Genomic DNA, 6000 nt, shown 5'->3' on the forward strand with positions numbered 1-6000 from the left:
ACTCAGAGATTGGAGATATAAAAAGAGAAGTGAAACAGGTAGTTTACTCAAAGAGCTTACATGTTTTTTTGAAGAAACCATACACAGATACTTATTGTTCAGTCATGTCCCTATCTTTGTGACCCCCATTTGGTGTTTACTTGGCAAAGATTGGAGTTGTTTGCCATTTCTTGTAAGTTTTTGAGGTCCCATTTGAACTCGGGTCTTCCTGAATCCAGACCCAGCATTCCATACACTACACCACCTAACTGTCCCAATTGATAAATATACATATATGTGTTTAACACCTACCTACTGCATCACTTTGCAAATCATGAGGATTAATGTTTCCTGTATAATTCCCTTTTAATTTCCATTAAGTACCAAAAACAAAAGTTGTAATGGACAGTTATTGTAAAAGACCAAATGAAAGAACCACACAAAGCTCCAATAGAAATCCTCAAAAAGGATGATGATCTTTGAGTATATGTGTATCTCTGAAACTGTTGACTTATCTCTGGGAATTCTGACTTCATATTCATGTCAAAAGCATTCTTATAATGAGGACTTGGCAGATTTCATAGTAGGGATGCTGAAGACAGTCAGAAATAGATAAAAGATGGCACCCAACTACCTTCTCCAAGCACCAGGGTGAAGACTTTCTTGATAGATTTCCCTCATAAAAGAGCATGATGATGGAGAAATACCTCTTTTCCTCATGACACTGAAAACTTCATGAGGACTATCTGAAGAAAGAAAGGCTATATGAGGCTATTCTAGAATTGTGAGTATCCTTGGTTCTATGTGTTTCCCCATGTGTGCCTCATACCATTATACTATAAATTTGTGGCCTCTCTTTCCCACATAGTCTCTGTGTATGTTTATGGGAGAGTACAATCAGGTTTTCTTAAAAAATACCCAACTAGGATATTGGATATCGGAGTTGAGATCTGAACCACCTCTAGGTTACCTCTCTGTTCAGGAGTTCTCCAAGTGCATCCTATTTGTTTTTTACATAAAAACTCTAGGAAGTTAAAATTTTAGACTACTGATTGTCAGAAATTCAACATTGCTAATGCTATTCTTTCTACATGATTTCATTTAGTAAAATGTGGTCTCATATATGAGTGAGTAGATTTTCTGGGCCCTTGACTTTGAATATATCACTTCACTTCTCAGGGCCTTCAAGTTAACTTCAAATTAAAGCTCATTTGGATGAGCTGAATTAGTAGAGGGAATTTCTTCATGTTCCCTAAAACATTAAAAAGTCCAAAATAGTACTTTTGGATTAGGAGGAAATTACATTCCTTTTACAATGGGGACAAAACAAGACTAACAAATTATAAATTGGTGAAAATTTTCATATGTGAATAAAAGACTAGATGGAACCTGGGGTGAAGCACAGAAATCATAGGTCTTAACCTTTTTGTGTCATCATCTTCTTTAATAGGCTAGTGAAACTTGTGACCCCTTCTCAAAAAGTTTTTAAATTCATAAAATAACATAGTAACACATACTAAATAACATAGTAACACATACTAAATAACATAGTAACAACATACTAAAAATGAAAAATTAGTGAAAGTTAAAGATGTGATTTTTCTCCATCCAAGTTCTTAGAGCCCTTGATGGACTACAATTTACTTTTTTTTTTGTTGTTGTTGTTGTTTTATTTTTGTTTTTCTATTAGCACTGTTTTCTTTTTTTTAAATTAGTTTTATAATTATATAACTTTTTTTTGATAGTACATATGCATGGGTAATTTTTTACAACATTATCCCTTGCACTCACTTCTGTTCCGAATTTTCCCCTCCTTCCCTCCACACCCTCCCCTAGATGGCAGGCAATCCCATACATGTTAACTATGTTATAGTATATCCTAGATACAATATATGTGTGCAGAACCGAATTTCTTGTTGCACAGGAAGAATTTGATTCAGAAAGTGAAAATAACCTGGGAAGAAAAACAAAAATGCAAACAGTTTACACTCATTTCCCCGTGTTCCTTCTCTGGGTATAGCTGGATTCTGCCCATCATTGATCAATTGGAAGTGAATTAGCTCTTCTCTATGTTGAAGATATCCACTTCCATCAGAATACATCCTCATACAGTATCATTGTTGAAGTGTATAATGATCCCCTAGTTCTACTCGTTTCACTCAGCATCAGTTGATATAAGTCTCTCCAAGCCTCTCTGTATTCCTCCTGCTGGTCATTTCTTACAGAACAATAATATTCCATAATATTCATATACCAAAATTTACCCAACCATTCTCCATTTGATGGGCATCCATTCATTTTCCAGTTTCTAGCCGCTACGAAAAGGGCTGCCACAAACATTTTGGTACATATAAGTCCCTTTCCCTTCTTTAGTATTTCTTTGGGATATAAGCCCAGTAGTAACACTGCTGGATCAAATGGTATGCACAGTTTGATAACTTTTTGGGCATAATTCCAGATTGCTCTCCAGAATGGTTGGATTGTTTCACAACTCCACCAACAATGTATCACTGTTCCAGTTTTCCCACATCCCCTCCAACATTCATCATTATTTTTTCCTGTCATCTTAGCCAATCTGACAGGTGTGTAGTGGTATCTCAGAGTTGCCTTAATTTGCATTTCTCTGATCAATAGTGATTTGGAATACTCTTTCATGTGAGTGGAAATAGTTTCAATTTCATCATTTGAAAATTGTCTGTTCATATCCTTTGACTATTTATCAATTGGAGAATAGCTTGATTTCTTACAAATTAGAGTCAGTTCTCTATATATTTTGGAAATGAGGCCTTTATCAGAACCTTTAACTGTAAAAATATTTTCCCAGTTTGTTACTTACTTTCTAATTTTGTTTGCATTAGTTTTGTTTGTACAAAAGCTTTTTAATTTGATATAATCAAAATTTTCTATTTTGTGATCAATAATGATCTCTAGTTCTCCTTTGGTCACAAATTCTTTCCTCCTCCATAAGTCTGAGAGGTAAAGTATCCTATGTTCCTCTAATTTATTTATGATCTCTTTCTTTATGCCTAAATCATGGACCCATTTTGATCTTATCTTGGTATATGGTGTTGTGTGGGTCCATGCCTAATTTCTGCCATACTAATTTCCAGTTTTCCCAGCAGTTTTTGTCAAATAATGAATTTTTATCCCAAAAGTTGGGATCTTTGGGTTTGTTAAACACTAGTACAATTTACTTTCAATATTATTAATTTCTCCTTTTAATTTTAGAATTTAAAGTTTAGTATTTGATTGAGGATTTTTAATTTGGTCTTTTTCTAGCTTTTTAAGTTGCAAGCCCAGTTCATTGATCTTCTCTTTCTCTATTTTAAGTAAGCCTCTAAAGATTAAAAAAAAATTTTCCCCTTTATTACTGCTTTGGCTGCATCCCACAAATTTTGGTATGATGTCTCATCGTTGGATAGACTACAATTTAAGAACTCCTGTATTAAGATGAAAAGTTGGAAACAAAAAGACTCAAAATTTCCATCTGTTTGTATACACTGGCATTCAGGAACTATCCTTTCAAGAAATGACAAGCCTCACCTATGCATTCACAGGGCTTAAAAGCAATTTAGGCTTTTAGCAACTAAGGCAGAGAACGCCATCTCACCATGTCTTACCTGATAGAGCATTCAAAGTAGCTCTTCAGTTCCTTCTTCCTCTTAGAATGTCATTGCTAAAGCAGATGCCCCTGTGGAAAAAAGTAAACCTATTCTTCACATATATAAAATTATTTGGAGGAGGAAGGAAAGCATTAACTGGGGGACTCAGGAAAGTCTTCTTGTACTTACTGAGTTGACTCAGGTCCTGAAAGTAACTAGGGATTCCAAGAAACAGATGTGGAAAGAAAACACTTAACCTCAGGAAAGTCTGAGCCAAGGCACAGAGGCAGAAGACTGAATATTGGATATAGGGAACAGCAAGCAGGCAGAATATGTGAAGTGAGAATGATGTGTAACCATTATGGAAATAGAGTTTAGAACTAGACTGTAAATAAGTTTAAATGCTCAGCAAATGAGTATTATTTAATCCTAGAGACAATAGGGAATTACTAAAGTTTACAGTGACATGTATAGTTACACCTGTGCTTTAAGAAGATCAACTTATCATCCCTATGGAATATGAATGAGAGATAAAAGATTGTTGCAGTAGTCAACCTCAGAGGTGATGAAGTCCTGAACTAGTATAGGAATGTGTGAATGGAGAGAAAGGATTATATAAAATTCCTTGACAGTTGTAACTACTGAAATTTTTATTTGGTGTCTGTGAGTATATTGCATATTGCACTAAGGTCTCAGTTGTGTTACAGAAATTTAAAAAATACTGTGACATTGTAATCAGAAACCCCAAGTCTCTTAATTATATTCTTCCTTGTGTAATGGGAGTCCAACATATGCACAGAATATCTCACATGGTGTCTTTCCACCTGAAGAAGGCTAAGAAGCTTGCTTCTAAGAGATGTGAAATGGAAATACCTTGAAGAAATTGTAGAAGATGGCATGTACATTCTGTAACAGTAACTCTAAATGTTTATTGTTCGATTGGTTCTAATTATCTAGCTTTTTTTTTTTAAAGAAAAAGATCTTTGAAGACATTCAAAGAACGTGTGAGCTTCAGCAAATTCCTTTTTCTCTTTTGGAGACTTTGCTCACAGAGGGAAACAATCCAATAGTGAGGATTGCCAATAGAATATTTTCCCTTCTATAAAAGGACCTCAATCATTGGCCTTTGCATATATTCTTTTTCCTTTTAATTGAAGGAGATCAGAGCCTCAGCTCTTAAGAGTTTAAAAGGTCAGGATTCCAGCATTCTGGTTTTCTGAACCAGTGTAATATCAATAACAAAGAAGCTGAGAGTGATTTGTAGGAGTGACTTTTGAGACCCTAGTTCAGTAAAAGCTGAGATGAGGACTCATCTAATAGTAATGCCACATTTCAACATGAGCTTGGTGGGAACAATATTATGTAGAAACAAATTGAACCTATCCTCTCCAGAGACCAAAATCGTATAGAAGAAATGTGCACTTTTTATTGGGTATAATTTGCTATATTATACTCAGGAAAAGATGAATTTAATATTTTTGCTTTTCTGCATTTATTTGTAAAATATGTATGCCCCTAATAACATCAGTTTTTGCGAAGGGAGTGTCATATATACCTAAGACCTAAGTATACTACTTTTGATTCCCATTCAATATTTTCCAGAGGTCTATCATATTTAACTTTTCTACAATTCTATTCTCCTTTTTAAATTTATTTTGTGGTTAGATTCATGTAGGTCTGAGAGAGGAAAATTGAGGTCCCCTAATAGCATAGTTTTACTATTTCCTCCTGAAACCCTTTTTCTTTTTCTTTAATTTAAATATTATGTTGTTTGGTACACATATATTCTCTTTCTTGCAAACTTCATTTATATAAAATAATTTCTTCCTTCCTCTGAAAGTAAAAAGTCTGTGATGCCATTTAGCAAAACATACCTTCCTTTTTTATCTCTTTTGATTAGGTCTATTTTAATTTTTGTTTTCTTGAAATCATGAATACTATCCCTATATTTTTTATTTCAATTGAAGCATAAAAGATTCGGTTCTAGCTCCTTATTTTCATTCTATGTGTATCTTTCTCTTTCAAGTATGTTTCTTATAAAGAAAATATTGTTAAGACTCTTAAGTTCTTGACCAGCAGGATGAATACAGAGAGATTTGGAGAGACTTACATGAACTGATGCTGAGTGAAATGAGCAGAACCAGGAGATCATTATACACTTTAACAACAATACTGTATGAAGATATATTCTGATTGAAGTGGATATCTTCAACATAAAGAAGATCTAATTCATTCCAGTTGATCGATGATGGACAGAAACAGCTACACCCAGAGAAGGAACACTGGGAATTGAGTGTAAAAGGTTTGCATTATTGTCTTTTCTACCCAGGTTACTTATACCTTCAGAATCCAATTCTTATCGTGCAACAAGAAAATTGGTTTTACACACATATATTGTATCTAGGTTATACTGTAACAT

Source organism: Sminthopsis crassicaudata, chromosome 1 (assembly GCF_048593235.1).
Source record: "Sminthopsis crassicaudata isolate SCR6 chromosome 1, ASM4859323v1, whole genome shotgun sequence".
NCBI classification, from domain to species: domain Eukaryota; kingdom Metazoa; phylum Chordata; class Mammalia; order Dasyuromorphia; family Dasyuridae; genus Sminthopsis; species Sminthopsis crassicaudata.